The sequence below is a fragment of the Hemicordylus capensis genome, chromosome 12 (genome assembly GCF_027244095.1).
Source record: "Hemicordylus capensis ecotype Gifberg chromosome 12, rHemCap1.1.pri, whole genome shotgun sequence".
Taxonomy (NCBI): Eukaryota; Metazoa; Chordata; class Lepidosauria; order Squamata; family Cordylidae; genus Hemicordylus; species Hemicordylus capensis.
In genome coordinates this window covers 7,009,116-7,020,981 of record NC_069668.1, presented here as the reverse complement: position 1 = coordinate 7,020,981, position 11,866 = coordinate 7,009,116, and the positions used below count along the sequence as shown (strand labels likewise).

The 11,866-nt window shown below is 46.1% G+C and overlaps 1 non-coding gene across 1 annotated transcript; it reads left to right on the top strand.

Moving 5' to 3' along the window:
• The first annotated feature begins 4,873 nt into the window (after positions 1-4,873).
• Positions 4,874-4,945, top strand: TRNAT-UGU (transfer RNA threonine (anticodon UGU)). The gene has a single exon. It is a non-coding gene; the product is annotated as a tRNA-Thr (tRNA).
• Positions 4,946-11,866: the final 6,921 nt, after the last annotated feature.

Sequence of the window (11,866 nt, the reverse complement as noted above, 5' to 3'; positions counted from 1 at the left end):
TGCACAGGTCTCAAACTTGGGGAGGATGGGACTCCTACCCAAGTACTGGTCATATGAACTGCCCTACTTTTTAAACCAGTGTCTGAATTCAGCACTTGGAGGGCAAGGGGATTAGTGCCTTCAGGAATACAAGACCAGAGCAACCAGCACTCCCAGCATGCTCATTGCTATGAGAACTGGGGTGTTGGAAGCTGGCCCATGCTGGGAGATATACCACGCTTGCACTGAGAAGGGACTAAGAAGCTACACCAAGCCCAGGTACAAAGCCCTTTCTCTTTCCAAATTGGCACTTGGCAATTATGCATATGAGCTTGGCTCCTTTTATCTTTCTGTGTCTTCCTCTACCTTTCCTGCCCGTCACCACCTTAAATTTATTCCTGAATTCCACTTCATTGTTATCTGCTCTCCCTTTTTGCCAGGGCAACCCTAGATTTAAAATGGAGATGCTATGCCTCCGTTTTGTAATCTTCGCCATGAAGCAAACATTTTTGAAAATATATCCGTCTCAGCACAAAACGACTGCTCCACCCTGTTATGCACGGTGATTAAAGGTAATTTTAAATACCTCATCAAACCTCATAAATTAATCAAGAAAAGGGAAGGCTACCTACCCACTTGGATTCTGTGGGGATTCCCCCCCCCCCTCGCGCTCTTCAAGGTTGCATTCAGCTTCAAGGTATATTGCAGTGCCCCCAAGTAATTTCAAGATTAAAACGAAATTTTGCTACAATTCACAGTTTGGCAATTTTTCAAATGTTTGATGTCAGCATAATGATTTTTGTTTGGCCCTTTTTTTATCCTGAAAACGGATGAAAGCCAGTTACATGGAGCCTCCAGATACAGAAGCAGTTGGCATGGGCATTGGTTCCTTGAGGCTAACAGTAACTTGGGATAGGAGCATCCTTCATCAGGATTGTGGCCTTTCTGAGGGCCCTGGACCTGATAATTAATGTCAACACTAGAAATATAGGAGCATAGGAAACTTTATTTTATTTATTTAATTTATTTTTATTTTATTTTATTAAACTTATACTCCACCTTTCATTAAGAAAATCTCAAGGTGGCTCTGTACAGACTGTACAAACTGTCCTGTACAGAGTCAGACCCTTGGTCCATCTAACTCAGGGATTCTCAGCGTTGGGTCCCCAGATGTTGTTGGACTTCAACTCCCCTAATCCCCAGCCAAAGGCCACTGGGGCTGGGGATTATCGGAGTTGAAGTCCAATAACATCTGGGGACCCAACGTTGAGAAGCCTTGATCTAACTCACTCCACTGACTGGCAAGGGGAGACTCTCCAAGGTTTAAGGCAGGAGTCTCTCCCAGCCCTACCTGGGAGTGAGTCCAAGGAGTGAGCTTTGGATGCTTATCTGCATATGAGTGTACAGATGCTCCTCCGCTGAGCTGCAGCCCCATCCTCTAAGGCCGGGCTGCACAACTCCAATGCCCTAGTGGGCCGGAACCATCCACAACTTGTCATGCAGGAGCCAAGGTCAATTTTTAGCACACGATTACATTAAAATTTAAAATATTATTAGTTACTTGTGGATCTATTGCCCCAGTCAATGGACCCATGGTTTCAACCAAGGATAGTGGCCAGAAATAGGTCTTGTCCCTGCTCAGTCACTGGGGCCCCTGGAGTGCAAGCCAGCCCCAAACAAATGCCAACTCCTCTCCTCCCCCTAAATTGTCATTGCTTTCAGGCTGCAATCCTAGGAATGCTTACGTGGGAGTAAGCCTTGCTGGGAACACCATGGAACATATTTATGAGAAAACATGCATAGTATGGTGCTATAAGGCAGTTTCCAGATCCTGCATTGCTGCAGGATACCTGGGGGCCAGTAAAATAGTCCCTGCGGGACGAATCTGGCCCCTGGGCCTTATGTTGTGCAGGCCTGCTCTAAGGGGAATACGTTTCAGCATTCACATGGAGTCACCCATCCAAATGCAAACTGAGGCGGACCACGACCACCCAACGTAGCAAAGGGGACGATTCATGCTTGCACTAGCTCACTAGTGCTCACTAGCAATGAGTTGCATTTAATAAATTCTGTGTCATGATGAAGAAGTCCTTTATTTTGTTGGTCCTGAACCTGGAATGACACTGAGTACCATGCTTGTAGTTGAGGAAGAATAACTACCTCTCTCTCTCTCTCAATCTCTCTCTCTCTCTCTCAACTTCCTCTGCACCGCTTAAACCTCTGTCATATCCTCTATTAGTCAACTTTTCTTTCTCAATCTAACAGCTCCCAGACATTCTACCGCTCTGTGCAGGAAGGTCTTTCAGCACTTCTAAACTCCTGATAGATAACATGCTGTAGAATGATTTGTTTTTCCAAGTACTTTGTTATCCTCCTGTCTTTTAAATCAGTGGAAGAGAGAGGTGTTTGCTAAGACAATGAATGCAGGGTACAAAAGGCAGAGTCTTTTGTGAAGGAGTAATATTAGTAGACTTGGTCAGTGAACTTCGGTGTGATAATTGGGGTGTTATAATCATGTCGCTCTTGATACTTGGGGGCGGGGGGTACAAATGCAGGGAAAGCCAGAATGGACTGCTTCCAGGGAACATAAGAACAGCTGGATCATGCCAAAGGCCTATCTAATCCAGCATTCTGTTTCCCACAGTAGTCCACCAGATTCCTCTGGGAAGCCGTAAATAGTAGGTTGCTCTTGCTCCCCTGCAACTGGTATTTGAAGTCATCCTGCCTCTGAGCCTGGAGGTAGCCTATAGCCCTCAGGAGTAGGAGTCACTGATAGACCTGCCCTCCATGAATTGGTCTAAGCCCCTTTGAAAACCAGGGGCCATCACCATGGGTGAAGAAATGTTGGCTCAGTTTATTAGCCAGACAAAAATTTTTACTCGTCAAACTATGTTGGTACATTGCTCATCAGGACTTTTTTTTTCACTCATCAGGCATAATTTTTCACTCATCACAGACTAGTTGGCTAGTGGATTTCTGCAGCTCTGGTCACTACCACATCCGGGAGCAGAGAAATCCATAAATCAGCTATGCACTGTACTTCCTTTTGCCAGTCCTAAATTTCTTGGCAATCAGGTTCATGGGATGACCCCCGGTTCTACTGCTGTGTGAGAGAGAGGGAGAAAATATTCTCTCTCCACACCATGCATAATTTCAGAAATCTCTGCCATGTCTCCCCTTAGTCATATTTTTTCTAAACTAAACTAAACTAAACCGGGGCTTATTACAAATAAGATGAATATTCATATACCGCTTTTCAACAAAGGGTCCCACAGTGGCTTACAGAGTTATAAACAAACAAATAAATAAAATGGCTCCCTGTCCCCAAAGGGCTCACAATCTAAAAAATAAACATAAGACAGACACCAGCAACAGCCACTGGAGGGATGCTGTGCTGGGGATGGACAGAGCTGGTTGCTCAAGAAAGAGAATCGCCATTTTAAAAAGGTGCCTCTTGGCTCAGCTAGCAGGGGTCTGGTCTGGTGCAGCAACACAAATCAAGAGTTTGGGGCAAACCTCAAGAGTAACAAACTGAGCACAGCCACTCATGGTCAGTCTGCAGGGTGAATTACGGATACTCCCAACTGTCCTGCACACTGTATGTGGGCCACCTAGATGGAGCTCACAGGCCACTAGTGGTCCAGGGGCTACCTTTTGAGAACCGTCCTGAGCCCTGTTGTGTTATTAACTCCAGAAGCCTTGTTGACAGGAACTCGCCTTTGATAATCTGGCGAGCTTGCTCCACCTTCCAGCCATCTCAGAAAGCTTCCTTATTATCCAGAGCAGCATTCAAGGCAGTACCCACCCAACCCCCAGGGAAGAATGGGGACATGGCTTAATCATCATGTAAACTGAAGATATAGTAAACCAAAGACCAGATTTGGTTGGTTATTGTAGGCTACCTTACCTCCTGTGCCCCCAAACTGCTCTGGATACATTCAGACCCCACAACACAAACCATGGGGTGTTTTTTGTGTGTGTGACCAGGACACTCCAGCATAGTCTTCGGGTATGCAGGCTGCTTTCTCCCTCCTTTGATTGAAGAGGGAGGAGTCCCAGTCCCAGAGTTATCTGCCCTGCTCCACGCTGCCTCCCACCAGGTTCACAAGGATCATCTGGGGGGAAGGCAAGGTTTGGGAAGCCTTCTTCCTGCCAGCCCATGGCAGGCAGAAGGGGCCATGGGGCCATTTTCACCCATGGGGCCATTCACACACCTTCCCAGGCCCCATGGTTTAAAAACATCACTTGAAACAGAAAACAAGCATTACATGTAGTGGTTGCGTATCAGTCAGACCAAAACAATTGTTGATTATTCGCCCATGGCTCGCTCTATCTATCTATCTATCTATCTATCTATCTATCTATCTATTTGATTTCTATACCGCCCCTCTAAAAATAGCTCAGGGCGGTTTACACAGAGAAATAACAAACAAATAAGATGGATCCCTATCCCCAAAGGGCTCACAATCTAAAAAAGAAACGTAAGACAGATACCAGCAACAGTCACTGGAGGTACCGTGCTGGGGGTGGATATGGCCAGTTACTCTCCCCCTGCTAAATAAAAGAGAATCACCATGGTAAAAGGTGCCTCTTTGCCTCTTTGATGTAGGAGTCACAAAGTACACATTTATCTATGCAAACACATACAGATAAATTTGGAAGTGTTCAACTGGCACTACCAATACATTCATCTGTATGCATCTGTCAGCTGATAAATGTCTGCTTTGCTACGCTTGCCTTAGGGTGGAGCCATGGGCTAATAACCCCAAATTGGTTAATCAATATGTGACAATTTGCAACACTGCGTATAATTGAGGCATCCTGTGTTGAAGGAATGTTTTCCATAAATGGTGACTTTAAATGAACCTATTTTGTTCCCTAATTCCTGGCTATGGGGGTTGTAGCTCAGTGGGAGAGCATCTGCTTTGTGTGCAGAAGGTCCCAGGTTCAATCCCTGGTGGCCTCTCCAGGCAAGGCTGGGAAAGGTTCTTGTCTGAGACTCTGAAGAGCTGCTGCCAGACAGAGTACTGTATACATTACTAAACGAGAGGGACCAATGTTTTTATTCAGTATAACCCAGATTCATATGATATAATCTATCATTTCTGTTGTTAAGTGTAATTCTCATGAAATTCATTTTCTCTGGTGGCCCTGCTGGTATTAAATACGTCCAGGCCAGATATGGGTCTTTCATTGGCTTTGGTCCTGATCAGTGAGGACTGGTTTGGATTTTCCTTCCTGTATGATAGGATCATCCATTCCTGGCAAAGTGCACATTGAGGCTGTGCTCACGATCATTATATATAGAGAGATAATTATGGGGTGGGGAGGGCGGGATGAGCCCACCTTCCTCCCAGGCGACCAATGATGTCCTCTTCAGCGCACCTTTGCACGCCTACATGGTCGCGCGGATCACTGGAAGCCGGAGAAACAAGTACCAATCTCCAGGAATCCCAAAATGCACCACGCGAGCAGTGCGGTGTGTTCGGGGATTTGTGTGTTGGGTGCTGTAAGTGCCCAACTCTGTGTGCAGGCGGTGGGCAGGCTGAGCACACACATGACCCTGGTGCTGAGGTTAAGGACACATTTGCGCCCTTAACCCTGGCTAAAGACTGGGGTAAAAAAGCGGGTTAGGCAGGGTGGCAGCGCCAGGATCGGCCTCAATCCCAGTGCTCCACACAAGTAACTCAGCCCAGGCAGAGCTGCCCTAGTTTGGGTTAGGCTGCTCGTGAGAATAGCCTCAAGGATTTATTGGGCAGTACTATCCTCCTGTTCAGCATTGGCTGCTTATGACCCAGCACTGATCGTTCTTGAACATTCCGTGACATCACTGCAACTCAGCCAATTGCCAAATCATGGGGCCTTGGAGGCCACAACCAGTTAGATTGTGAGCTGGTCCACAATCAGTCATTTGTATCTAGGTTTAATGTGGGTTACTGACATTAGTGTGTTTGTGTGGGTCGAGATGAATCTGGATCGAGATGAATCTGGGATTCCGGCCTTGGTGTGGGTTCACACAATCATGCTAATGTCAATAACCCACATTAAATCTAGATTTGCATGATTGTGTCAACCAGGTCTGTAGATATAAATAAAAGTAGGACATATTTGTCCTCACCTTAAGTGGTGCAGAGGGGAAATGCTTGACTAACGAGCAGAAGGTTGCCGGTTCAAATCCCCGCTGGTACTATATCGGGCAGCAGTAATGCTGAAAGGCATAGTTTCAAACTGCATGGGAGGAGGCAATGGTAAACCCCACCTACCAAAAGAAAACCACAGGGCTCTGTGGGAGCCAGGAGTCAAAATCAACTTGGCGGCACACTTTACCTTTACTTTAGGACATATTTATCTCTAGGGCTGGAGATCCTGGACTGGACCTTGCCGTGCTAGAATATTACAGTATGTGAATGACCTGGAACATCTTGACGTTTAACAACCTGCAGGTCAGCTTTTACAAGAAAACTTCAGAAGACCCTTTTCACAGAACAACTGTGTCATTTCAAGTCTTAAAAAGGCTCCAATGAACTTTGATCCACTGAAACCTCATTGGAGGTTTATCTTGTCTAAAATTAACTGCCACTGTTTGTTTGTTTGTTTGTTTGCTTGCTTGCTTGCTTGCTCATTTTCTTTTCCTCGTCATTTCCCTCCTGACTGGGAAGATCAGAGTAACATCAGAGAGAGAAATAATTGCTGTTTCATTTTTATTAGCTTATGATACGGGTTACACCCTTCCTTGCTTTGCCCAATCATCCACAAATGAGATATATTCTGCAAATTATATAATTATCAACCTATAATTGTAGATGATAGACACACACACAATACATATACGGGCATACACACAAACGCATACCTGTGAGTGTCCTGGAGAAAATCACATACCTTTTTAGCACCTCATGGTCCCTAGGGTGAGGTGAGGAATACAATTTCCGAAAAGAACTAAGATGTATTTATTTTCTATTTTTAAAAAACCCAAAATGTCCCTTTTCTTTTTTCCTTATAAAAATCATGTGCACAGATGTCGAGGCAGGCAAATTCGGGCATGTAGGATCTGATGCACCATAAAACACCATGTAGAACTTTAGGTGGATTCTTGATGCTAGTAAATTATCGGTGGCATCATGCATACGCTCCAAAAGTGACTGTTCACAATGGACAATTGATGCTTTCTGGCTTTGCCCCTGATAAACAGCTGTCCCAATCTGGTCCCTGTTCCCCTGTTGTCGGAATGCCCTGTTCTTGTGAGCTGCTCACATGGTCATACTGCAGGGTTCCGCTGCCTCCCCAGATAATTGCCCAGATTTTGCTCAGGCAACAGCAGGCTAGGAAAGCCCTGCCCGGTTTTGCTGGTGCGTGTGAACCGCCAACAGCCACACAGTTCCCAGCAGTGTGGTTGCAAACCCTGTTGGGTGCCCTAGCTGTTAGCCAGGTTTTAGGCACACAGGTTGTTTCCCAATTGTGTGTTGGTGCAGCACAATTGTGTGTTGGTGCTGCACAGCTCCGTGCGGCACCGACACATGGGTAGTCTCCCTGCTGCCGGCAGGAGCTGGTAATCGTCTGGGCGAATGATTCAATCACCCAGCAAGGGAGAGAGAGGGTCGTCTGCAAGAGAGGTAAGTGTTTTGCGGCTTCCTCCCCTCGCTCCTATTGAACCCTTTCTCTGATCGATCGTGAGAAAGGGCTCATTGTGTGGAAACAAGGTAGGAGGAAAAACTACCCAGGTTTCCCTCCTAATTTGCTTCCACACAATTGGGAGCACGCACAGTTCCCAAACATGGGTAGAATACAGTTTTTGATTGTGAGAATGACTTCATTGTGTAATGCCTTTGCATGCAGGCACAGACTAATGAAGGCGCCATACTGCTCTTTCTTCACATGCTGAGCCAAAAAGAGAATGGAGCTGAACACAGACTCTTCCAGGGGCTTAGTTTGGAACGTTGGTTCTTGTTGCTGTTTTCTTCTGTCCTTTCCGCCCCCCAAATAAATATGTTACATAAAATAAATATATTTTGACCTAATGATAAGAGATTAAAGGTAAAGTGTGCCATCGATTCAGTGTTGACTTCTGGCAACCATAGAGCCCTTTGGTTGTCTTGGGTAGAATACAGGAGGGGTTTACCATTGCCTCCTCCTGCGCAGTATGAGATGATGCCTTTCCACATCTTCCTATCTCCCTGCTACCCAATATAAATGTTTCCCACAGTCTGGGAAACATACCAGCGGGGATTCAAACCGGCAACCTCTGGCTTGATAATCAAGTCATATATAAGCCATATAATTGTCCTGTCATCTCTTAATAAGACAATTATGTTCTTCTGATGGAGAAGAGCAAATACTCTTCTGTCTGTTTCAAATTGGTAGGAGTTGCAGAGTAAATGAAATTGAGGAAGTGAAGGAGGGCCTTCCCATGCCACTGGCTCTCTGCAAAATCTTTGCTGAGCTCATGGTCAAGAAGAGAGGGAAGCTGTGGGGAGGAGAGCTGGTCTTGTGTTAGCAAGCATGAATGGTCTCCTTGCTAAGCAAGGTGTATCTTGGCTTGCATTTGGGTGGGCTGTAATGTGACTGCTGTAAAATGTTCCCCTTAGGGGATGGGATTGTAGCTCAGTAGAAGAGTGTCTGCATTGCTTTCAGATTACAGGTTCACTCCTGGCATCTCCAGGTGAGGCTAGGAGACACTCCGGCTGAAAACCTTGGAAAGACGCTGCCAGTCAGTGTAGACGTGACTGAGCTAGATGGACCAAGGCTCTGACTCAGTAGAAGGCAGCTTCCTGTGTCCCTACCACTTTGGGGATGGGGCTGTAGCTCAGTAGGGAAGCATCTGCTTGTGTGCAGAAGCTCCCAGGTTCAATCCCTGGCAGAATCTCCAGCTGAAAACCTTGGAGAGCTGCTGCCAGTCAGTGTAGACCAGGGATTTTCAACGTTGGGTCCCCAGATGATATTGGACTTCAACTCCCATAATCCGCAGCCTTAGTGGCCTTTGGTTGGGGATTATGGAAGTTGGTCCAATAACATCTGGGGACCCAACTTTGAGAATCCCTGGTGTAGACCTCACTGAGCTAGATAGATAAATGGTCAGAGTCAGTAGGAGACAGCCTCAGTAGGAGGTTTGTTTGTTTGTTTGTTTGTCCCAGCTTAGCAGAGAGGCACCTTTTAAAAGTGGTGATTCTCTTTATTGAGCAGGGGGAGAGCAACTGGCCCTCTCCACCCCCAGCACAGCATCCCTCCAGTGGCCTGTTGCTGGTGTCTCTCTTCTGTTTCTTTTTTAGATTGTGAGCCCTTTGGGGACAAGGAGCCATTGTATTTGTTTGTTTGATTGATTGATTGATTGATTGATTATATCTATGCAAATGAACCGCTTTGGTAACTTCTGTTGTAAAGCGATATATAAATATTCATTGTATTCATATTTATTCATACATACACATACATACATGTATATCCCACTCTTCTTCCAGGAGCCCAAAGTGGTGTACATGGTTATCTTTATTTTCACAACAACCCTGTGAGGTAGGTTAGGCTGAGAGAGAGTGACTGGCCCAGAGTCACTCAGCAAGTCTCATGGCTGAATGCAGATTTGAACTCTGGTCTCCCTGGTCCTAGTCCAGCACTCTAACCACTACACCAGGCAGTCTTTATATATTTATGTTTATAATACATTAGCCACTAGACTTTCAAGAAGTTAGAGGTGGTAAAGAGCTTCTAGCCAATTCGACGAGAAGCCAGCTAGGACTTGAGATGGAAAAGAGGAAGAGGTGTGGAAATTAGTAAAAAGCTGCAAGGTTCTATAGAGCATGAGTGGCTGTGTCCTCAATTTCTTGATCTGGATTCTGCTTCCAGGATTGCCATCAGATTACAGGTAGGGCTCTGTCTTGGCCATGATTCCACATGAGTGCAAAAAAAGCAAAGCAAGTGGCGCGGGGTGAGAGATTCAACTTCCTGAATATCTCACCTTCCTTTTTAACAAATTAAAGTACTTAACTTCCTAGCCCTCATGACTGTGCAGATATGTTTGCAAGTGTGTAGGCAATCTTAGATGTCAAAGGGGCAGCCGCAGGAGATTTTCAGGGTTGAAGGGTGTACGTGTCTGGCATTGCCCTCCCGCGGGCTAGCAAAATCATTTTTAAAAAGCAGAATACATTATGCAAAATAGTGTATGCAAATTATCTGCATACAAATATTCTCGGTTTGCATAAAGTGTGTGGCTCATGGCATTCAGCATCCTCAGTCCAGAATCTGAACAGCCTGGACATTGGATTTGCATTGCATTTATTCGCCAATTCATTAGCCTACATTTGTTTGTTAGGGTTCACACAACCCTGACTGATGGCTCCTCTGCCTACCAACATTCCTATGTAAGTTCTCGGTTTGTTTTGAAATGGGTAGAGAGTATTGTGGGAGATCCAGTCTCGGAGCTCCAAAGAGATGATCTCAAAGATGCCCCATCTGTGGTGTTTTATCAGGCTCATTCACAAATGTAACCTATGGCTGGAGGCTTCTTTGACTGGTTGATTGAAGTGCCGTCAAGTCTGTGTTTACTCTTAGCGACCCCAGAGATAGATTCCCTCCAGGATGACCTGTCTTCCACTTGGCCTTTCAGGTCTCTCAGTGGTGCATTCATGGCAGTCGTAATCGAGTCCATGCACCTGGCTGCTGGTCGTCCTCTTCTTCTTTTTCCTTCAACTTTCCCCAGCATTATAGACTTCTCCAGGGAGCTGGGTCTTCGCATAATGTGTCCAAAGTAGGATAGTTTGAGCCTGGTCATTTGTGCCTCGAGTGAAAATGGTGGATTGATTTGTTCTATGGATGCTTCTTTAGAACTCCCTAATATAGATTAGACTCAAAGTTAATCTAGTCCAGTGTTCCCCACAATGGCCAACCAGATGTCTCCAGGAAGCCGACAAAGAAGGCATGAAGCTACATATCTGGTCTTGTGGTAGCAAGTATGCATTGTCCCCTTTGCTAAGCAGGCTCTGCCCTGGTTTGCATTGGGATGGGAGACTCCCTGTGTGAGCACTGTAAGATATTCCCCTTAGGGGGTGGGACTGCTCTGGGAAGAACACCTGCCTGCTTGCATGCAGAAGATCCCAGATTCCCTCCCTAGCAGCATCTCCAAGATACACCGGCTCTGCATATGGAGGCTTTGCTAAGCCTCTCCTCCACAAAAGGGTATTCTTCTTCCTGCACTTTGCCTGCCCCCCGTTGCATGCCTTTACCAACCACGCTCTCCGATTTTCCTTTGTATTGCTTTTTGCTAGGTTATAAAGTGCTGCTAAGTAGCAAAACACCTTTGTATTTTATTTTATTCTATTCCAGCTCCTTTCCCCCTGGTCGGTTGACATCATTCCCAAGCATTTTGTTGTGATATGCCAAATAGGAACATTTGAGGTGGGGATGGAGATTAAAATCCTGGCTACACCTTTTCTCCGGGCGGTTTGCCTCGCTGTCATTTTATAACATCACAGGCAGTCCCAGACAGTGTGTCTCCACTGACTTGGGCTGCTTTGGGGCCCAGCACTTAAATGCTGAACTATTAATAACAATCAATAGCTGTTTTCCCTCCAAGTGACAGGTGACAGGTGTCCCTGCTCACAGCTCCACTCCGGCTGCCTTGCTGTTTGCTTGGAAAACCCACAGACAGGACACAGGGATGGGAATCGCCTCCAACTTCCATGGCTGGAGGATCGGGCGGACGGGTGGGGGGACAGGTGTTCTGAACGGGGTATATGTAGATGGATTTACTATATCATTTGCCGTTGATGAACTGGCACTGCTGGATGTCTCCAGGCAGAAGGTCTGGGGGTGCTTATAGGTCCAGCCTGAACTGTGGCAGACTCAGTGTTGTCAGTGGCACAGGCCAGCTTCTACCGGCCATTGCTGGTGGCCTGTT